The sequence below is a fragment of the Mustelus asterias genome, chromosome 12 (genome assembly GCF_964213995.1).
Source record: "Mustelus asterias chromosome 12, sMusAst1.hap1.1, whole genome shotgun sequence".
NCBI lineage: Eukaryota > Metazoa > Chordata > Chondrichthyes > Carcharhiniformes > Triakidae > Mustelus > Mustelus asterias.
In genome coordinates, this window is record NC_135812.1 from 67979926 (window position 1) to 68004503 (window position 24578).

General features: G+C 42.7%; 1 protein-coding gene across 1 annotated transcript in view; it reads right to left on the reverse strand.

Annotated features, from left to right (window-relative positions):
- Positions 1-22227, reverse strand: part of LOC144501559 (myocardin-like) — a 362084-nt gene extending 339857 nt beyond the window's left edge. Inside the window, exon 1 of the mRNA XM_078225413.1 lies at positions 22140-22227. The gene's annotated coding sequence lies outside the window, so the exon portion shown is untranslated. The remainder of the gene's footprint in view (positions 1-22139) is intronic.
- Between the last annotated feature and the right edge of the window lie 2351 nt (positions 22228-24578).

Sequence of the window (24578 nt, forward strand, 5' to 3'; positions counted from 1 at the left end):
AGACAGAATCACTCCAGACAAAGCATCTGGTTGAGAGAGGAATTTGTTCTCAACTAATTGAGTTGAAATTATACAGTTTGAACTCACTAACCATGACCATATTTGCATCACTGGTCAGTTGATAATAGAGGACCACGAGATATGCCGGTTAGCCTATTTTTTTGTTTGAAGGAACTGTTTTCTCCACCTTAGACTGATGCAGAAAGAACATCAATTGGAAAGAACACTGTGTGATCCTCCCCCTCTCTCTCCCCATCCAACTTGTACGTTTGAGCCCTGTCTGTTGTTTGAATGATGGCATCAAATATTAAAGCCCATGTTGAGGGCCTATAGTCAGGATTATTCAGAGGATTGGGATAAAATAATTCAATTTCTACACTCTGCAATTAGGGATGTACCAAATGAATCAACTAAATTCAGTCCATTCGAATTGATTTTTGGTCATGAGGTAAGAGAACCACTTAAATTGATCAAAGAGGAATTGGTGAGTCAGTGTTCTGAGCCTACATTGTTGGACTGTGTGTCAAACTTTAGGGAGAGATTAACTAGGCTGGTGAGTTGGCCAGACAGCATTTAAAAGTGGCACATCATATGATGAAAAAAAGTGGATAAGGGATCAAACATTTGTAGTTTTGATGGTGTGGAGAATGTATTAGTTTTATTACTATTGGTCGGTGGACTATTAAAAGCAAGATTTAGTGGGCCTTATCAAATCAAAAGAAAACCAAGTGAGATGAATTCTTTAATAAGAACGCCAAACAGATGGAAAACTCAATGTGCCATGTTAATATGCTCAAACTGTATTTTGATAGGGAAAGAAAGCAGAAAGAGGATATGTTAGTTGTTACAGCTCAGAGTGAAGAAACAAATCCAGGTGATTCTGAATTTGACATTCCTCAAATTAGATTGGACAATGAGGAACCAATCAGAAATTGGGATAAATTACTGAGTTACCTTCCAGAAGAAAATCAAGATAACCTGCAATCACATTGAGCTATATGTAGGAATAAGCTGTGAAGTACCAAAGTAATTGTGCATGATGTAGATGTAGGAAATGCTGTTGCAATTAAGCAACATCCGTAAAGACTTAATCCACTAAAGTTGGCATAGGTTCAAAAGGATATTGAAAGCATGCTTAAGAATGATATCATTGAAATGAGTTGCAGTGAGTGGAGCTCACCCATAGTGATGGTACCAAAACCAGATGGTACACAATACTTATCTATGAACTATAGAAAAGTCAATGCAGTTAGGAAGTCAGATTCGTATCCTATTCCCTTTATTGGAAGACTGTATTGAAAATGTGGGACAAGCCAATTTTATTGCTAAACTTGATTTACTTAAAGAATAATGGCCAAGTACCTTTATCCAAATGAACGAAGGAGGTTTTGACTTTTGTGACACCAAATGGTTTGCATCAATAAAAAGGCATGCCATTTGGAACGATGAGTGTGCCAGCAACATTCCGAAGACTAACCAATAAGGTCATTTCTGGACTAAATAATCGTGCTGTGAAAATCTGGTGGTTTTCAGTCAGATGTGGAAGGAACATTTAGAACCTTTAAAGGAATCATTCGTTTGACGACAGGAAGCGGGTTTGGTGATAAACTTGGCCAAAAGTGAATTTGCAAAAGCCCAAGTCACATTCTTAGGCCATACGATTGGACAGATGGCCCTTTGGAATGTGAAAACATAATTTACTGGGGAGTTCCCAATACCGTCAACGAGGAGAGAAGTGCTGAGATTCCTGGGAATGAATGCTTTCTACAGGAAATTTGTGCTAAATTTTAGCAGTATGGTTGGTCCACTGGCTGGACTTCTGAAAAAGCACAGAAAGTTTCAGTGGACATCTAAATAGAATAGAATCTCTACAGTACAGAAGGAGGCTATTTGATCCATCAAGCCTGCACCATCAACAATCTCACCCAGGCCCTATTCCCGTAACCCCATGTATTTACCCTGTTAATTCCCCTGACACTAAGAAGCAACTTACCATGGCCAAATCAACTTAACCTGCACATCTTTGGACTGTGGAAGGAAACCAGAGCACTTGGAGGAAACCCACACAAACAAGGGGAGAATGTGCAAATTTCACACAGACAGTGACCCGAGGCTGGAATCGAACATAGGTCCTTGGAGCTGTGAGGCAATAGTGCTAACCACTGTGCCACCGTGCCGCCCCTATTTGACAATCTGAAACCTGTGTTAACCACTGCAGCAGTTTTGGTGATACTGAATTATGCAAAATAATTCAAGGTGGCCATTGATGCAAGTGATGTGGGCATTGCTGCTGTACTGTTACAAAAAGACAAGGAAAGGATAGCAAGACCTAATGATTATTTTTCCATAATTAAATATTCATCAAAAGAGATATTTGACCATCTAGAAGACGACTTTTGGGATTGGCATTGCAACATTTATTATAAAATATAAAGTTTATTTATTAGTCACAAGTAAGGCTTACATTAACACTGCCATGAAGTTACTGTGAAATTTCCCTAGTCGCCACAGTGCGTCGCCTGTTCAGGTCAATGCACCTAACCAGCACGTCTTTCAGAATATGGGAGGAAACTGGAGCACCCGGAAGAAACCCACACAGACACGGAGAGAACGTGCAAACCCCACACAGACAGTGACCCAATCCGGGAATCGAACCTGGGTCCCTGGCGCTGTGAAGCAGCAGTGCTAACCACTGAGCTACCGTGCCACCCCATTATGCCAAAATTTCATCAGACAATTATTTACAATGACCATGATCTGGTTCACTAATAACCCATCTGGTTCACTAATGTCCTTTCAGGAAGGAAATCTGTCACCCTTATCTGATCTGGCCTGCATGTGACTCCAGAGCCACAGCAATGTGGTTGACTCTCAACTGCCCTCAGGCAACTAGGGATGGGCAATAAATGCTGGCCAGCCAACGACGCCCATGTCCCACAAATGAATAAAGAAAAAAATCCATTGATATTTCTGGATAAGTTTAAAGGTAAAAATGCAAGCCTGTTTAGATGCAGCTTATTATTGTAGCCATTTAACCTGAAGATTGTACATGTGGCAGAAAGAGAGAACATGATTCTCGATGCTTTATCACGACTTTGATGCAAAAGGTGGTGGAAATGTTCAGCATTGGAAAAGAAAGACCGACCTGGACTATAGCATTGTTTAACTTTGCATGCTTAGATGTAATAAGATACATTCTGACCTTATAATGGAAAGGAGGTCATTGATTAAGCAGCTGAAAATGGTTGTGCCTAGGACACTAGCCTGAGGAACTCATGCAGTCATGTCCTGGACTGAAATGATAGACCTCCAACAACCATAACCATTTTCCATTGTGCCAGATATGACTCCAACCAACGGAAGATTTTCCCCCTGATTTTCACTGACTCATTTTGCTAAGGCTCCTTTTTGCCATACTCAGTCAAATGCTTCCCTGATGTCACCTCACCTCTGGAGTTCAGCTCTTTTGTCCACGTTTGAACCAAGGCTGTAATGAGGTCAGGAGCTGAGTGACCCTGGCAAAACCCAAGCTGAACGTCCGTGAGCAGGTTATTGCTATGCAGATTCCGCTTGGTGGCTCTGTTGATGACCCCTTTCATCACCAATCACTTAATGATTGAGGGTAGACTGATGGGGTTGTAATTGGCCGGATTGAATTTATTCTGCTTAGTGTGTACCGGACATACCTGAACAATTTTCCACATTGCTGGCTAGATGCTAGTGTTGTAACTATACTGGAACAGCTTGGCTAGGGGCAAGGCAAGTTCTGGAACACAAATCTTCAGAACTATTGCTGGAATGTTATCAGGGCCCATTGCCGTTGCAGTATCCAGTGCCTTCTGCCATTGCTTGATATCACCAGATATGAATTGAATTGGCTGAAGACTGGCATCTGTGATACTGGGGACCTCTGATAGAGGCTGGGATGGATCATCCACTCGGCACTTCTGGCGGAAGATTGTTGCAAATGCTTCAACCTTATCTTTTGCACTGATGTGCTGGGCTCCTCCATCATTGAGGATGGGGTGGAGCCTCCTTCTTCAGTGAGTTATTTAATTGCTCACCACCATTCACAACTGGATGTGGCAGGACTGCAGAATTTAGATCTGATCTATTTATTTTGGAATTGCTTAGCTCTGTCTATCACTGCTGCTGTTTGGCATGCAAGCAGCCTTGTGTTGCAGCTTCACGAGGTTGACACCTCATTTTTAGGTATGCCTGGTGCTGCTCCTGCCATGCCCTCCTAAACTCTTCACTGAACCAGTGTTTATCACCTGGCTTGGTGATAATGTTGAAGTGGGGGATATGCCAGGCCATGAGGTTAGAGACTGTGATTGAATAAAATTGTACTGCCGCTGATGCCCCACATCACCTCATGGATGCTCATTCGAGTTGCCAGATCTGTTCAAAGTCTATCCCATTTGGCACGGTGACAGTGCCACACAACATGGTGGAGATTATTAGCAATGTGAAGACGGGACTTTGTCTTCACAAGAACTGTGTGGTGGTCACGCCTACTGATACCATCATGGACAGATATATCTATAGTAGGCAGGTTGGTGAGGATGAGGTCAAATATGTTTTTCCCTCTTTTGACTCCCTCACCTCCTGGCGCAGACCCGGTCTGGAAGCTATGTCCTTTAGGACTCAACTAGCTCTGTCTGTGGTGGTGCTATTGAGCCACTCTTGGAGATGGACATTGAAGTCCTCCACCCAGAGTACATTCTACACCCTTGCCACCCTCAATGCTTCCTCCAAGAAGTGTTCAACATGGAGGAATACTGATTCATCAGCTGAGGTATGTGATATGTGGTAATCAGCAAGCGGTTTCCTCACTCACATTTGACCTGATGCCATGAGACTTCTGAGGTCCAAAGTCGATATTGAGGACTCCCAGGACAACTCACTGCTGACCACCTGGCCGCCATCTCTGCTGGGAGGGTGAGAGTGGAACAGGATATTCCCAAGGATGGTGATGGTGGTGTCTGAGATATTGTCTATAAGGTATGATGATGTCAGGCTGTGAGACAGCTCTCCCAATTTTGGTACGAGCCCAGAGGTTAGTAAGGAAGACTTTACAGGGTCAACAGGGCTGGGTTTGCCAATGTGATTTCCATTGCCGAGGTTGGTGCCGAGTGGTTTGTCTCATTTCATTCCTGTTTGTAGACTTTGTAGCAGTTTGGTACAATTGAGTGGTTTGCTAGTCCATTTCAGAGGGTAATTAAGAGTCAACCACATTGCTGTGTGTCTGGACTCACATGTAGGCCAGACATTGCACTTCAAAATATTACTTAATCCATCCCCCCACTTTGTCCCCTATTTTGTTTGCATGAACCTGTGTACACGTGTGAAAGTTGGAGCATTTTGTATTATTTTTCCTTAGACTGGGTTAACAAACACAACAAACACTCCTCTTTTCCTTTCTAAAAAAACTCCAAGAAACTTATCTTTTTGTGTCTTTTACAGTCACAGTATGTGAACAGTTAAAAACCCAGTTGGATTCAAAGGAGGAGTGGGTAAAGTGGGTCAGTCTACCTGTCCTCAGTTGATTGTTGCAGTCGTATTGTAACACATGGCACAGGAATTCCCCCATCAGTCCATTTTGTTTGTCATAAAAAAAGACATTTTATCATAAGAGAGATATTAAATATATTCTGTTCATACAAGGTCACTTTGTTAAGATACAAGCAAAGCATGTTCTTCATTTTCTCCAGCTTTCTCAGCTCCTCGGAAATCACGACTTGCAAAGAGATCGGGACACCCCCTGCAATCTGTTCATCCGCAGGGCACGAACGTGGATTGCAAAAGTGCTTTTGCTGTGATCATGTGCTCGCATGATCCTATGTTCCTTCTTCAAAGGAATGGAGTGGATGAAAGCAGATTGGATTGTCTCTGCTAATTCTGGAGAGGATTCAGGCAAAATAAATCCCCGATTATGTCGCCCGTCATTTCACGCAAAACTCCTGACCATGGGATGCCGCTCGGAGTAACTTTCTGTTACCAAGAGGCACAAGGGGATTAAAACTGTTATCATGCACCGTGCCAATCAGGAGGCTGACTGAAGGAGGAGGGTGAAAGCACTGATGGATTGTATGTTATAAATCCTGTTTATCTTATGCTTCAGTATTCATGTGATTCACTGTATTTTACTGTGACTAATTTTATAAATAAATTTGTTTAGTTGTTTCAGCTTTTTAAAAATCGCTGGGGTGTCTGTAATATTTTCCATTGGTGTGTAATATGTTCCAAACATCCAAAGGGAATGTGGGAGCACAGCACATGGCAATACTTAATCCATTAGGAATGAACTGAGATATCTGTTACTCCACAGATCCACTTGTTCCTCAGGAAAAGATAAAAAAAAAGGCACCAAATTTAGAATGTTGCCCACTTACAGAACAGGAACATCATGCACAAGACCCCAACCCATGGTAGCACCCTTCACACTCAGCCATGCATTACAAAGTATAGGCTCCCTCGGAGAGAGAGTGAAATCATATCAAATACCTTCAGGGCACAAGCCCCACTACGAGAAACCTTTTGACCGGCTACTAAAGACAAATTAACCCAAGGAAAGTTTATTAAACCCAGCCGGGTTAAAGGTTCGCCCTGTTTACTTTTTTAAAATTAAAATACGTATAATCTATTGTGTTGTACAAGTCCTTTTCCAAGAATCACATACAGAAACCAGATACCTGTCTTGCTTGTCTAAGCATCTTTCATTAAAGCTCTTCCAGTAGCTGGCACAAGTACCTGCATGTTCCATTAGATCAGCCAGAACCTATGTGCAAAAATAGTCTGTCAATGAGGGGAAGTGGCAGCTGCAATCCCTTTAGCCATTTTCCTCTATTTATTTGCTGTATATGACGGCACCTCTAAAATCTGTGCAGCGCCGCAAGAACTTCCCATCCGCAAGTGATCAGAAATAAGAGTGCCCTTTTCCAACTAAAGGTTTGGAGGACATTCTTCAATTCTTTCACAGAACACAAATCAAAAGTCTCAGCGTGCACTAATCTCCCACTCTGAATTTATCCACTCCCACTGTGGGTTTGAATGTACAGTTTATAAAGACGATAAGATAGTTAAAGATGTTTGCAATCATATATCTCATTCACGTAATCAAAAAGAAACTGGCAGTGTAACAATATTATATTCGTTAATAAAAGGCAAAAAAAACGGGCACGTTTCCATAACGTTTAGAAAGGCTGAATGTTATTTTAAATAATATTTACACAAGCATGTTTTCTAACACAAATGTTCCTTTCGTTTGTAATCCTTTAGTTGTTCTGACAAGTCATTTCTAATAGTCGTTAATTTAATGGGTAAATCTGTCAGTGTAATAAAATTAGTGAAGAAATCCCAAGCTAGAAGAGATAAGAACAGGGACTAAAAATCTTGTAGGTGTTGTTGAAGAACACTTACAAGCAATAAATCCCAACTAAAATCTCCTGAACCACCTTGCTGCTCTTTCCATTGCAGTCAGTCAGACAGAAGGTAGAGTGTCACTGTCCATGACAATACAAAGGCAGAAAAGGGGAATATATACATCATTCATCAGCTTGCTCTTTCTGGCTACTACTGAACTGTGTCTCTGCAATGCTCTGCCTGTTCACAAACTGGGTAGTTGACACAAAACTTGGATTTTGAAAGCTTGTAGGCTGTGTAAGGAGAACAGAGAGGGACTTTACTAGACTACACAACATACAGGGAGCGTTTGAGGACTCTGGGTCTGTACTTGATGGAGTTTAGAAGGATGAGGGGATCTCATTGAAACTTACAGAATACTGAAAGGCCTGGATAGAGCAGGCGTGCAAAAGATATTTCCATTAGTAGACGAGGCTGGGATCCGAGGGCACAGCCTCAAAATAAAGGCTTGAGCCTTTAGAACGGAGATCAGGAGGAATTTCTTCAGCCAGAGGGTGGAGAATCTATGGACTTCATTGTCACAAAAGGCTGTGGAGGCCAGGTCATTGAGTGAATTTAAGACAGAGGTAGATAGGTTCTTGATTGGTAAGGGGATCAAAGGTTATGGGGAAAATGCAGGAGAATGGGGTTGAGAAACATATCAGCCATGATTGAATGGTGGAGCAGACTCAATGGGCCAAATGGCCTAATTCTGCTCCTATATCTTCTGGTCTAATCTTACTGTGTGCTGTTCCAACAGACGGCAGAGATGGAATAAGGATGGGTAGGAACTTCAAGTGAAATCTTTGCGCTCACCTATCTTATCCTCTTGACATGCCTTACACTTCTTGATGATGATGTCAAAGTCATTGTTCATACCTGGTCAAAAGGTGTCTCCCTGAGTTTTCTTCTCCGATCCTTGCCCATGTGCAAGTGATGAAGTTGCTGAGGAATATCAAGTTGCAAAGATTTTGGTAAGACCTACCTGACTGCCTTGTGATATTGGATTGATTCCATGGAGTGTTATCAATGTGCGATTGTGACATGCCAGAAGACCTGCAATCACTTGGGCCTTTGGTTTCCATGATGTAGAATATCTGTGGCCCCCCCCAGGACGATACATTGTACTTGCATTCCAGCACTATGGGTCCTGCACATGGAGTTAGTGGACCGCCGTATGCTGAAAGTTTCACAGTAGTAAGTTTTACCATGACCCTCCATGTCTGTGGATACATATCTTTCAGAATTTGCAGGTAGTCTGTTGGCACTAGCTCCAGTATCTATCTTGGCAAATAATGAATAGTGACCAACCATGTGAATTTTGGCAAACATTTCCGACAATGTGATGGCATTTATGTGTTGCGTGAGATTAACAGTGTGAAACATGTGCTCACCGCCCTTCTCATCATTAAAATTGTCATTTTCTGGTTTGTTAGTCACTTCATGTACATGTTTCTGACTGGATACCAGTTGGTCATTCCTGATGCTTGAAGGTCCCCACTATGTTCAGACGGTTTGGATCAATGAACGGTTCTTTATGGTTCTACTAGCCTTTGTTTTGCTGCACTGCTACTGCCAATTCAATAAACATAAAAATATATGAATTAGGAGCAGGAGTAGGCCACTCGGCCCCTCGAGCCTGCTCTGCCATTCAATAGGATCATGGCTGATCTGATTGTAACGTCAACTCCACATTCCTGCCTTCACCAAGTAACCTTTTGCCCCTTGTTAATCAAGAATCTATCTACCTTTGCCTTAAAAATATTCGTTCTTCCTCCACCGCGCTTTGAGGAAGAGAGCTCCAAAGACTCCAGGCTCTCAGAGAAAAAGATTTCTCATCTCAGTCTTAAATGGCGACCCTGCATTTTTAAACAGGGACTCCTAGTTCTAGATTCTCCCACAAGAGGAAACATCCTTTCCACATTCACCCTGTCAAGACACCCTCAGGATCTTATATGTTTCAATCAAGTAGCCTCTTACACTTCTAAGCTCGAGTGGATACAAGCCTACCCTGTTCAATCATCCCTCACAAAAAAACCCTCCTCTTCCAAGGTATTAGTCTGGTAAATCTTTTCTGAACTGCTTGCAACACGAGAGACTTGCTTCTGTGTCCCGTCTGACACAGCCCAAAGCCAGGGAATCTCCCTCATACAAAAGCAGTTCATTAACCAATCTCCCTCCAATACTCTGCCAACCCAATTTTGTTTAAAGTTAACAGAGAATCATTGAATCATAGAATCCTGACAGTACAGAAGGAGGCCATTTGGCCCATTGAGTCAGTGCAGACCACAATCCCATTCAGGCCCTATTCCCATAACCCCACACATTTACCTTGCTAATCCCCCTAACACAAGAGACAATTTTAGCATGGCCAATTAACCTAACCTGCACAGCTTTGGACTGTGGGAGCAAACCAGAGCACCCGAAGGAAACCCACACAGACACGGGGAGAAAGTGCAAACTCCACACAGACAGTGACCTGGCAGCAGTGCTAACCACTGTGCTGCCCCCTCCAGGAATGAATTTACTCCCAATCTGTTGTTTCAAAAGCACACATTTATTTTAATCGCTCTGCCTTGCTTTTGTCTTTTTCTAACTTATTGAGGTCACATCAATAGGTCCATCACCAAGGGAGGTAAATCTTCATCCTGAGACAATGTGCATCTTTTCGACCTAGCACCGCAATGTTATAGGGTCCTGATGGCCAAATGGATCATGAAACCCCAGACCACTGTTTCTACAACAAATAACCCTGTCACACTGCACAGAGTATCACTCACCAGCTGTTTCTGTGGATAGCTTTTACCAAATGATGAGTGTGGATGGTAGCCAATTCCACCTGTTTGAATTTAATACACCCTGTTTCAAACCCGTGTCTCCACTGATTCACTGTGCACCTCGCCACAGGGAATACACTGCTTCATATTTATGTTATAAAAGGTTAGTAACACAAAGTGCCTGCATTGTTACTCTACTTACAAAGAGCTGTGCTCTAATGACTGATTTAAACTGCAGCATCGAGATGCATGTTGCAGTTACTGGCTTTACATCACGAGCTGCTTTTAGAGTGCTACATGCAGACAGAGTAAAGCTAACCTGACTATTACCAGCATTCCTAAGTGGGGCAAAAACAGAGCTCTGTGCGGCTGGACTGAAATACTCTGCTCGCCAATGTCCAGCTGCGAGTGAAAGCTGAACTGTTACTACCTTCATAACAGGACAATCAGCTCTTTTTCAATAGCAGAATCTATAACCAGGTCTGGCAGGCCATCCAGGCTCAAATTAAAAAGGTGGTTGGCAGGAAATCAGAGTGTGATTTGATTTAAAACAGGGAGGTAGTTGCCAGATTTTTAAAAAATAATAATTCGTGGTTCATGAGCCTTGCTGGCTAGGCCAGCACTTATTGCCCATCCCTAGTTGCCCTTGAGAAGGTGGTGGTGAGCTGCCTTCTTGAATCGCTGCAGTCCACGTAATGGTGAAGTAACACTTATGACCCTTGCACTCTTTGAAGCATTGCAATGTATATGGTATAATCATTGTCTTAAAATCATGTTGTAAAATACAATGCATTTGAAAATAATATTACTTCACGTCAATCTCAACAAGAACAATGAAAACATACATCCTGCAGTCCCACTTCTTTTTGATTGGATTTGATTTATTATTGTCACATTTATTGAGATACAGTAAAAAGTATTGTATCTTGCATGCTATACAGACAAGGCTTACCGTTCATAGATTACGTGGGGGAGAAGGAAAGGAGAGAGTGCAGAATGTAGTGTTACAGTCATAGGTATGGTGTAGAGAAAGATCAACTGAGTATAAAGTCGCTCCATTCAAAAGTCTGATGGCAGCACACAGATTGGTTTTCTTATGACGTCACTTCATAGCAAGGCATCAAATACCAAGGCATTTTGATAGCTACCTGAAAGACTGTCTCCGTACTGCTATAATCGATGATTGCACTTCAACAATTATTCTTTTGGTGGTCTCAGGTGTGGAATTAATAAAAACCCTCATTGGATCATCTACAGAAACACAATCCAAATGATCTCAAGGCTTCTAATAACTTTGCATTTCTTTCTCCTTCACCCCACCCACCCCCAAAAGTGCAGGTTGAGTTATAGAGTTGTACAGCGCAGAAAAGATTCTTCGGCCCTTCCTGCGATGTCCTCAATCTTACCCAAGTAACCATTATTTAGGAGCCTTAGTTACATCACAAGATGCATCACAGCTAGGCCCAATTGCGTGTTCACCCAATATCAGCAGACACAAATGTTGCTGTAGGAGTCACTGCATAGCTTTCAGGGCCAGATACCCTGTTTGCTCTTTGCCTTCCCTGAGCACTAAGGGCAATAATAGGATTATCAACCATCAGTTGATTCTGCAGAGAGCAAGGACTGATCACTGATCTTTCCTCTGCTGGATGGCTCAGTTCCACCCGAGAGAGTGACAGCGCGAGTCAGGTTACTCTAACATTGACAGATAGAACTGAGGCATGTGTGCCTTGTGCCACATCAGATTTCACATGCTGTGAACATGATCCCGAACAAATCCGTCTGACTCTGTTTCTGGTGAATCAGTGAGCAGTCGAGTTGCTCGCACTGCCAGCTGCTAAATGCACTGGGCGAAAAATGCTCATCAGTCAAAAGATTTTGCAACATCAATGAGCTAAGACGACTTGGAAACATTTCATGCAGCACGAATTGAAAAGTTACAGCAAACCCAGTGGATTATGTTGCTTACACTTGTAAGTAATCCCACACATCCATGAAACTCGCACTTCAGAGCAAGAACAACAAAATCCAGCTGGAGCATTTAAACTACCACATACAACATCGCAACACGACCTCCTACGCAGACATAATGGACAAAAACAACAAATTATCTTGGATTTTGCTGTTGCTGAATTCCCGGCCACTTTCTGTGTTTCAGCCACTTTCAATAAACATGTTATTTGAATGGCACATTCTCTTAATTTTCCCTTGAAGAGACTGGGTCAGAAATTGTTGGAACGTGAGCTATTTGTTGGATTTTGTTTCCTCCCTCACCCTTCAGCTCGCAAATGGTTTTTTTTGCATCAACATTGTTGGAAGCAGCAGGGGACAGCAGGGACCCCAGGGAATGGTGGAAACAGTAACCTATTGCCTTAACCAATGAGATTTAAAGATAGGGGGGGAAAGAACAGGAAGGATGGTGAACCGAATATGACAAATTTAATACAGTAAGGCAAATCGAAAGAGAGAAAGATTTAAAGAGGGAGAGCACAAAAAGGCAAAAATTTAAAATCCTTCGGCGGCATGGTAGCACTGCTGCTTCACAGCTCCAGGGACCTGGGTTCAATTCCCGGCTTGGGTCATTGTCTGTGTGGAGTTTGCAATTCTCCCCGTGTCTGCGTGGGTTTCCTCCGGGCGCTCCGGTTTCCTCTCACACTCCAAAGATGTGTGGGTTAGGTGGATTGGCCACGCTAAATTGTCCCTTTGTGTCAGGGGTCTAGCTCGGGTAAATGCATGGGGTTAGGGCCTGGGTGGGTTTGTGGTCCGTGCAGACTTGATGGGCCGAATGGCCTCTTTCTGCACTGTCAGATTCTGTGATTCTATGAACTGTTCTCTTTCTGAGCCAGAGAGGTTGAGTGGTATTGCAGGCACATAAGTTCTCTCATTGAAAGGGTCCTTAGGTCATTAATTACCAGCCTTAACTTTTTGTAGCCAGTTTTATTTTTTTAAAAAGCTGAGGTGTAACAATTTATTGAAACTCTAGAGGAGGCTGAAGCCGAGATCCTATTTTTGCAAGGCAAATGCACGAGTCACCAGTCAACATTTGGAAATTTTCAACTCATGGCGCATTCCTTCCTCTTTACAAATGTCTGGGTCATTTACACACTAATAAAGGGGTGTGCTGTGAACTCATCATATTCTTACAGCAAACTTGAGGACGTTGTTTCAACAAAACTGCACACTGAACGGCAAGTTCTTGTCATGTCAGGAACCTGAAGTGGACCTTTTAACAAATCAGCAAGTCAACTCAAAGTAATTTCAATGCAAATCAGGTGTACACAGCTCCCGTTTTTCTCCCACTTCTTTCAGGAGGAGTGAAGGATATCACTTTGCTACTGCTCCTTAACCCCAATATCTGACAACTATATGGTGGTCAGGATTGGCAAGGGACACCCATTATGTTCCTGAACTTGAAGATGACTAGAAGCCTTATCTTTGCATTTCTATCATATTCCAGTTGATGTCGCACATTAATAAACTTAATAGTGAACCAGTCAGAGTAGGTTAAACATGGAATCAGTTTAGAGGTAGTATATCAAACAGTCTTCAGTGCAATGAGAATACAGTCTACCACCTTCTGGGGATTGAGTTTACAAGTGCAATTGAGAGGAAGCCTGTTCTGCCAACTGGCACACTGAGGAATCACAGGCACACTGAGCATCATTTTCCATTCATCAGTGTAGATAAAGTTATGGACAATTCTACCCTGGGCAATGATCAAAGGGAGTGTTATTTTCTCTGTTTAACTATTTCCTTTCCACCACGGATACTGAGTGATGTTGATAGTCAAATACAACATATGACACAAGAACACAAGAAATAGAAGCAGGAGTTGGCAACCAGGCCCTTCAAGCCTGCCCTGCCATTCAATACAATCATGCTACAATCATGGATCTATGCTGGCCTCAACTCGTTTTCTGTGCCATTTCCCCATAGCCCTCTATTCCTCAATTTATCAAATATTTATCCACCTCCACTTTAAATACTTCTAATGATCCAGCCTCCAACAGCCTCTGAAGCAGAGAATTCCAGAGATTCACAACCCTCGGTGAGAAGGAATTTCTATGTACCTCAGTTTTAAATGACTGGTCCTTTATCTTGTGGCTGTGTCCCCTTGTTCGAGACTATCCCATTAGTAAAAATATCTCACCATCTACCCTGTCAAGCCGCCTCAAGATTTTATGTTTGAATAAGATCACCCCAACTCTTCTAAACTCCAATACAGACACAGATTATTTAGTCTCACTTCATAAGACAGCCCTCTCATCCCAGGAATTAGCCTGGTGAATCTTCTTTAGACTGCCTCCAATGTTACTATATCTTTTTTTCGGTAAGGGGACCACCAAAACTGTCCACAGTATTCTAGGTGAGGCCTCACCAACTGTACAATTATAACAAAACCTCCCTATTTTTAAACTCCAATCCCTTTGCAATAAAGGCCAAAATGCTGTTTGCCCTCTTAACTACTTGTTGGAGCAGCTTGCTAGCTTATTGTGATTCATAAAGTAGAACAGTCAAGTCCCTCTGTACTTCATTTAGATAATAATCTGCCTTTTGATTCCTCCAACCAAAGTGCATGACCTCACATTAAACTCCATTTGACAGGTTTTCACTCAGCCGATAAGCCTCCACTGAGTCTGTGGATTGGACGCTCTTCTACAATGTGGTGCATAGTTTTCTCTCTCCCACAGGCACATAGGGGGCTGGCACTAATTTCCCATGTGTAAAGGTTGACCAAGCAGGAGCTGTGGCCAGTCCTGAACCTGTTGAGAGTGGACCACTCTTTCCTTGGAAGGATGAGACCAGGCAACTGTTGGGTTGAGTTTGAGACCAGGTACTTGTTTGTCTTGTCTAATGATTCCCATTAATTTGTCCAGGTGGAATTTGCGTTGAAGTCCAGTGTGGGAGGGATTTTCCAGATTGGCCTCCCTTATAGGATTGTATGTTGGATGATCTGAGTAGGTCAGCATGAAGTGGCAGGTGGAGGTATTGCAAACATTTTCTATCATTCTGTGGGTTGTTGCAAGTCGACGGATATGTGGAGGAGAGATGTTTACCAGGACAGGGAGCCAAGGGAGCGGTGATGAGCGTAGTGTTTCAGTAATGAGCACTGGATCTGCATTCACACCATGCCGCCCGTCGGTACCCAGACCTGCCTGGGGAATCTAAATGTTCCTCCCAGCAGGCTAAATTTAAAGGAAGCTTCAAGAGAAGAGTCCACACAAGGAATCCTAGCCAAAGTCCCAAAGCCGAAAGGAACAGTGAAAAATCCTTTCCCTTCAGCATCACTGAATGCACATGGACTGTGAGTAATCAAACTATCTCAATGCCGTGTTATCCCAGTACCACAACGCTTGTTAAATTAATGTGTTTTTTTCACTAACATTGCGATCAGGCCTTTCTGACATTAATTAAGTAATTCTGATTTTGAAAGGTTGCAATGCTGTGCCATGCCTGTCACATTAGGTTGTAACCTAATGGCAACCATCTTACATCTCTCCGTGATCAAAGTTTTCATTCTGAACATTTGATTTTAAAGTTGCCATCATTACAACCTAATGATTCACGGTGTGGTTTGGAACATAGATAGCTATCCTGTTTATTTAAAAGTAGATTACAATGAAGGCATTATTGCAAATTTGAGTTGATTTTAAATGATTGGAAGGGAGGACTTGAAATCAAGCTGGAAAGTCCAATTTGTGGATGAAATCCTTGTTTGGAACTCCATCGCACTAAAAGACACAGATGCCAGCCTGGATTTTCCTCTGTGTCAACAATCCGACTGAAAACGTGGCTCCTGATGGTGACCAAAGTGTATTTTCCTGGATTAGCTCATGTAAATACTGATGGATGGTTCTATAATGATAATTCTGGTTGTGCTTGTCTTGGTTGGTTAGGGTGGAGAGGAAGGGGTGGAGGGAATGTCACTGCTGTGGTTGCCTGCTGCCCAACTACAGGGCAGCTGAAGAAGGCAACATCATTTTCTAAAATGATAAATTTGGTGGGCTGGCTGAGTTGCTGTCCGACAAATAGACTACATTCAGCTTGGGTACAACTTAAAATGTAACCCCTCTTTCTCCAGTCTTGGATCAGTACACAATAGCACTCCTAAGCCCAGAATCACAGAGGGATTAATGAAAGAAGTATGGCTGAAGAAATAGTTCCTTCATTCACATTAATTAGAACATTGGCCTCAAAATATATGTGGGTAAATCAAATTTTTGCCATCAATCATGGGGAAGAAATCTCTATAATTATGGGGCAAGTTGTGTGGAGCTAATGGAATGACTCATTGGATGAAAAACTTCCTCCAACCACCCCAGTACTGAACTACACTAAGCATAAAGAGGGAGGAAAGTCAGTCCTGGAACTCCTTGATTCTACAAGTATTGGGCTAGATTTAATGTTCCCAATATGAGTCCTGCCCATTGCTTGGAGAACCGGTGGAAGATTCACATTGCATCCATCAGGGAGGCCCATGGGAACATAGCAAATGGAAACTCAAGTCGGCCATTCTGGTCCACCATTCTGGTCAATCTGAATGTTATTTTCCTGCACAATCCCCATCTTTCTTGATGTCTTTAATATCTAGAAATCTATCAATCTCTTCCCTGAACATACTCAATGACTGAGCCTCTACAGCCCTCTGTTGTGGAGAATTCTGAAGATCAACCACCCTCTGAGTGAAGAAATTCCTCCTCAACTCAGTTGCTTACTTCTTATTCTCAGACTGCATCCCCTGGTTCTAGATTACCTCCCCACTCCCTGTTGCCATCCCCCGATGTGGAATGCCGGCATTGGACAGGGGTAAACACAGTAAGAAGTCTCACAACACCAGGTTAAAGTCCAACAGGTTTATTTGGTAGCACAAGCCATGGGCTTTCGGAGCGCTGCCCCTTCATCAGGTAAGTAGGAGTTTTGTTCACAAACAAGGCACATAAAGACACAAAGTCAATTTACAAAATAATGGTTGGAATGCGAGTCTTTACAGGTAATCAAGTCTTAAAGGTACAGACAATGCGAGTGGAGAGAGGATTAAGCACAGGTTAAAGAGATGTGTATTGTCTCCAGCCAGGACAGTTAGCGAGATTTTGCAAGCCCAGGCAAGTCGTGGGGGTTACAGATAGTATGACATAAACCCAAGATCCCGGTTGAGGCCGTCCTCATGTGTGCGGAACTTGGCTATCAGTCTCTGCTCAGCGACTCTGCATTGTCGTGTGTCATGAAGGCCGCCTTGGAGGATGCTTACCCGAAGATCAGAGGCCGAATGCCTGTGACCGCTGAAGTGTTCCCCAACGGGAAGAGAACACTCTTGCCTGGTGATTATCGAGCGGTGTTCATTCATCCGTTGTCATAGCATCTGCATGGTCGCTCCAATGTACCATGCCTCGGGACATCCTTTCCTGCAGCCTATCAGGTAGACAACGCTGGCCGAGTTGCAAGAGTATGTACCGTGTACCTGGTGGATGGTGTTCTCATGTGAGATGATGGCATCCGTGTCGATGATCCGGCACGTCTTGCAGAGGTTGCTGTGGCAGGGTTGTGTGGTGTCTTGGTCACTCTGAAAGCTAGTGGCTTGTGCTACCAAATAAACCGGTTGGACTTTAACCTGGTGTTGTGAGACTTCTTACTGTGCCATTCCCCGAGCCAGACCTCCGCCAGCCAGGGGAAACATCCTTCCTGCACCTACCCTCTTAATCCTTGTAAGAATTTTATATGTTTCAATGTGATCACCTCTCATTATTCTAATTCTGCTCCTATGCCTAATGGTCTTATGGTCATGTGCTGCGGATATGTAGCGCATGCATGAAAGGTCCCCATTGGATAAAAAAATTCAACCTGCATCATAGTTGACCCCCTTTAACCTTTTTAATATAGCAGTGGTGTGTTCTACAGGGAGAGGTCTTTAAGCAGAAGAGAAATAACGCAGATGTGTGCAGAACCATTTTCTCAATTGCTTAATCTTCCAATGCTTTAACTACTGTCACGTTTATGATATGTAGAGGCTTTGAGAAAATCCACATCACAACAGGCCTGAACAAGGGCTGAGTTGCTCTCCAGCTTTGATTAGTTGAACGCTTGCAGTTGCATCAGCACACGCAGTGACTGATCTCCAATTTGTCATGGCTTAATTGCCTGCTTTTCTGAAGTGCCTGGTCGCTGGTCCTTTTGCCGAGATCTCTTTCTATGCCTCTCACCTCATTGAATCATAGAATCTCTACAGTGCAGGAGGAGGCCATTCAGCCCATGGAGCTGCACCGACAATAATCCCACCCAGGCCCTATCCCCATAACCCCACTTATTCACCCCACTAATCACCCACCCCCCCAGACACTAAGGGGCAGTTTTGCATTGCAAATCAACCTAACCTGGAAGGAAACCGGAGCACCTGGAGGCAACCTATGCGGACATGGGGAGAATGTCTGTGTGGAGTTTGCACAGTCACCCAAGGTAGGAACCGAACCCGGGTTCCTGGTCTGTGGGGCTGCAGTGCTAACCACTGTGCCACCGTGCAACCCCCACCTGCTGAATCTAATTCAACTTCACCTTGTAAAAGCACATGAATGAGTTTGGTGAGCAGGTGTATTAATCTGAACAAGGCTTGAATCATTTCTCCAAACATGATTTCTGGATATTTAGTACCAATTATTTACAGCACCTGCTTCAGGCAACACGGGACACAAATCATAACAAGCCAAAAAAAAACAGAACAGTTTAAGATTTAAAAACTTAGTTTACCTCTGTTATCACTAACACTTCAAAAGCCCAAGTTATTCCAGACATAGATATCACTTCATAGAGTCAATGAATCATACAGCACAGAAGGAAAATCTTCAACTTGTGCTGAGGTTTCTCCTGAATGCCTTATTGGATTTATTGGTTCCATTTTTGATGATCAATCTGGCCGATTAGGTTGAATTTGAACTTGCGAGAGGTTAAAAATGGGGGAATTAACGCTGTGTTAAGAAGCAGCCTTCAAAACATGGATTTTTGCAGTAAATTGCAGTGCATTCAAGAGAAGCGGGTTGTCAGTTTTAATATGTTAACTGCCCAAATTACAGTGGATATTAAATTGCATTTTTCAAAGTAACTCTAGGTGTGTGGGTTTCTTGCCACTGAAAGCAAGCTGTGTGAAGACGGCAGCAATTGAAGGGAATGAAGGTATGTATTGGTAAGTATTGAACAGTCACAGCTGCTCTCTTGCCCTCTTCTGTGAAAAGCTTTGGTCATTGTCCTTGTGCTGAGAAGTACTTTCATCATTTCACCAACAGTACCCGAGGAGGCTGGCTGCAAAGGCCTCCGCCTGACAGAGTCATAGAGGTTTACAGCATGGAAACAGGCCCTTCGGCCCAACTTGTTTAGGCCTTTTTTTTTAACCACTAAGCTAGTCCCAATTACCCGCATTTGGCCCATATCCCTCTATATTCATCTTACCCATGTAACTGTCTAAATGCTTTTTAAAAGACAAAATTGTACCCGTCTAAGCATGATCAGCCTAAACTTCCTCTTGTTCCAACCAGGCTGAGGAAGCTTATCCACAGGATTTGCCCTCCAACACTATTACAGTGAAGCAGACTTACCAGCAAGGGATGCATGCTGGAAACACCATCAGGAAGCTAACTAACACTGTGCCACAGTGATACAATGAAAGCTATGTGACGAACCAGGTGGGACACAAGCAAGCTATTTGCATAATGGAAATGCACTTCAGGCACCTGGACACATTTAGAAGTGCACTACACGCCAACCAGCTTCTCCAGAGTACTGGTGGTGTCCACTGCTCAGCAAGACATTACGCAGCAGAGAGGTTTGGACACCAGAAGGAACAAAGTGCAGAGCACAGAGCCTCTTCGGATGATTCCGAGGTGGAGGTGGGGGGAGAATGTGATGCGGCCAATATACCAATAGTAGTGGTTGGGATGCTCTCATTGTTGTGAAGTTCATTTAGGTTCCATCAGTCCAACTATAGAACCATCGAATCCCTGCAGTGCAGAAGGAGACCATTCGGCCCATCAGATTTATACCGACTCTCTGAAAGAGCATCTTTCCCAGGCCAACCTTACCCCCCTCCCTATCCCAGTAACCCCATGCATTTACCAAAGCCAATCCACCAAACTCTTACCTTTTGGACTTTGGGAAGAAACCGGAGCATTTGGAGAAACCCACGCAGACACGGGGAGAATGTGAAAACTCCACACAGACAGTAAACGAAGGCCAGAATCGAACCTGGGTTCCTGGCGCTATGAGACAGCAGTGCTAACTACCGTGCCACCCATGACCTTATTTATTGTGGGTGATTGCCTTGACACATAGGTTTGAACACCTTGTCCCTTCCGGAAACATCTCCATTGGGTTATACTTTCTACCATCTGCCCTTCCGAAACCTTTAGGTTCTTCATTCACCGCAATACGTCTGCAACTATCAATCTACACAACCAGTCTCTCACCTCTACCTTCATGTCCTCCTTTCCACCATCTCCTAACCTGGTCCAGTTCCTGTCTGTGTTCACCCCCGAGGTATGCAGATGATCTGCCTAAAAGCTTTGCCATACCTTTGTTAAGACGTTCCTTAAAACTCTCTCCTTTGACCATCTAGGTATACCTCCTTCTTTGGCTTGGTGTCCATTTTTGCCAGATTGCATTTCAATGAAAGTCCATGTACACAATAAGAGTGACAAATGTAAGTTGCTTTTGTCACATATCTCTCTCTTCACAGATGCTAAATATTTCTAGCAGTGTCAATTGTTAATCTTTCAATTGCATTTGTTCTGACTGGAGATCTTACAATCTAACACCAATTGAAGCTGGCATGGTTACTGCCAAGAATGGTTACAGTTGTCAATATGATTGTTGATGAGTATTGCTTAACTAAGGCTTACAGATAGCAAAAGCTGATTGCCATGGTGTTCTGCTTCTATTGAATATCCACGATTTCCCCTGTTTTAAATTAGTTAAGTGCCTTCTTCAGGTGTGACTCATTATGGTGCCAGATCAGAAATCCCAAGGTATATTGTGAAGCCAGACCAGACCCCAACAATTTTCAATTTTGGCATAAATATGAGGATAGGATGCTTCACCCCAGGAGTAATTCCACTGACAAATTCGGGATCTTATCACAACACAGTTTAAGTATAACTCTAACAAAATGAAACAGTTTAACTCTTAACCATTGAGTAATCTTTAAACATGAAAAGAAACAACTCAACTTCTGACTTATTACTATTCAATTCCAATTAAGCAACATTTTTCTTATAGACTTAAACCCCAATTTTAAAATAGTTAGCAAGTCCAGGCATATTTGCTTTAACCTTTCATAACAGCTTTAAAGCTTCCAGAGAGATTTTGTGTATAGAGACAGAGCTGCTGCTTCTAAACAGCCCTCTCCAGCAACTAAATGCAGAAAGCTGCTTTTCTCAGCTACAAACCTAGCCCCTCCCATTTCTAGTATCATATGACTATGTGACCCAGTATACCGAACTCACCTTTCCGTTACTTTAATCAATAAAACACCTCAGGGGTCCTTCTCTTCAGTTAAAAAAAGCTCACTAAGCCTTCTGCTAAATGAACACTTACATGGCTAAAAGGAGTAATTATCCTGCTTTCCAGCATCTGCTATATTCCAGCCAGAGAAACTGACTGCTTATACCTAAACACTGGGTGGAATTTTCCCATTGCATCCGCCATGGGAATCGTAGCAGATGGTGGCGGACCAAAGGCCCATTGACATAGGGTGGGAATTTCCGGCCTTGGGGCAAGCATGGTTGGAAAATCACACCCACTGAATTTTAAGGCAGTCCCCCTCAAACATAAGATATATTAATAGCACAGTATCATCACAGTAACCATGAGCTTGCTCCATGAGGAATCTCGCAATCCCCTTTCACTGAAATGAGCCTGGGTCCGTCTGAAAGCGTGATCTCAAATGTAAGTGTTTGAAGTGGAAAGTGTTCATTTTACCTGCTTTCTGCTGTAGCTCCTTTCTCAAGCCTGTTGAGGTTCCAAGATCCCTTAGTTTCAATGTTTGATCCCAAAGGTTTACTGCTTGGAAATCAATGTAAACACAGCCCGCTGTCAGTTGCGTGTATAAGACATATAAAGGTATAAACAATAAGGCAAACCTATCTTGTACAATGGGATAAACCAACTTTTACAAATGCACCATAGAAAGCATCTTTTCAGGTTGTATCACAGCTTGGTATGGCTCCTCTCTGTTCAAGACCGCCAGGAACTACAAAGAGTTGTGAATGAAGTCCAGTTCATCGCTGAAACCAGCCTCGCACCCATTGACACTGCCTACACTTCCCACTGTCTCGGAAAAGCAGCCAGCATAATCAAGGACATCATACATCCTGGACATTCTCTCTTCCACGTTCTTCCATCGGGAAAAAGATACAAAAGTCTGAGGTCACGTACCAACCGACTCAAGAACAGCTTCTTCCCTGCTGCCATTAGACTTTTAAATGGAACTACCTCGCACTAAGTTGACCTTTCGCTACACCCTAACTGTAACACTACATTCTGCACTCTCTCCTTTCCTTCTCTGTGAATGGTATGCTTTGTCCACATAGCGCGTGAGAAACAATACTTTTGACTGTATACTAATACATGTGACAATAATAAATCAAATCAAATAAACATGTACAGATCTCAAAATGAGTTGTACAGTAACCATTCTGAAGACTTTATCCCCATTTGTACTGTGTGTCAGGTATTAACAATCATGAAAGTGAAAGTTTATTTATTAGTCACAAGTAGGCTTACATTCACACTGCAATGAAGTTACTGTGAAAATCCCTTAGTCACCATACTCCGGCACCTGTTTGGGTAAACTGAGGGAGAATTTAACACGGCCAATGCACCTAACTAGCACGTCTTTTGGATTGTGGGAGGAAACCGGAGCATCTGGAGGAAACTCACGCAGACACGGGGAGAGTGTGCAAACTCTAGTGCCCCAAGCCGGGAATTGAACCCGGGTCCCTGGCTCTGTGAGGCAGCAGTGCTAACCACTGTGCCACCGTGTCGCCCCAATCATGTGTGATGGTGTGGGTTTAAATAAAGAGGTTTTCTGAAGCCACATAAAATATTTCATCTCAAAAGTCCCAGTGCCACTGTAGCAAATGATGCATTATATATACAGATATATATATATATATATACATACAAAGGAAGACATAATAATCTGCAACACAATTAATTAAAAATAAGCAAAAAATGCTGTTCCACTACTTCACTCTCTTCAAAGTATTACATTGTTTGCACTGTAGTGCAAACTTCTCCAGCAGCAGTTTTGGAACTATATATTTCCTGATCCAGAAGTCTGCTCATTGGTGACAATGCATTTGCCTCGGCTTTGTTGACATTTTGTATTCCCAGGTAAATGTACACAGCTGTTTGCTGCTTCCTACAGTTAAAGTGACAGCCACTTAGAGCAGCAATGATAAAAACTGAAACCTTCCACATTGAACAAATGGAACACAATGCCCAGTTGGCTCTTGATATCCTAACGACAGCTGCGAGCAAAAGTTTATTTTAATTAGAAGCCGCATTAATTTACATTACACATTATAATTTCGCGCACTCTCCAACGATTCTGATTATTTACTTAAAAGATTCTTTCTGGCAATCTTTTAGTAAACGCAGTGTGGTTATCCTACTTGTAGACCAAACAGATCGCTGGATTCGCTGACAAATCTGATAGAAAGCATGAATTATCAACCTATCTGAACTTCTGTTATTGCATTGTGCAATTTTTATTTCAAAGTCCCCCAAATCTTAATGCAGCTCAGTCAATTCTGAATAATTGCATTTCAAGCTTCATTTCAATAAACCTTAATGCTTTACCTCAACAGGCACAGTCATTGAGTGTCAGGGGAGCTTTCATTCAACTTGTCGCATTGCATTATTTATTTACATGACACGTAGGAAGAGGTAACTTAACAAAAATGTTTCCAAGGAAGGCAGAATTGGCATTTATATAGCGCCTTTCACGACCTCAGGATATCCCAAAACATTATAATCTTTTGAAATGTTGTCACTGTGTTATGATGTGGAGATGCCAGCGTTGGACTTGGATGGGGACAGTAAGAAGTCTCACAATACCAGGTTAAAGTCCGACAGGTTTATTTGGAATCACAAGCTTTCGGAACGCTGGTCCTTCATCAGGTGAGTCCCATTGAAGGAGCAGCACTCCAAAAGCTCGTGATTCCATATAAACCTGTTGGACTTTAATCTGGTGTTGTGAGAATTCTTACTGCACTGTGTTAATGTAAGAAAATGCTGCAGCCTATTTGTACACAGTCAGACGTCACAAACAGCAATGAAATAAGTGATTGGCGGAATAATTTTTGTTTAGTGAAAATGAAATTAAAGCAAAAGACATGTTCTCAAACAGTCTTT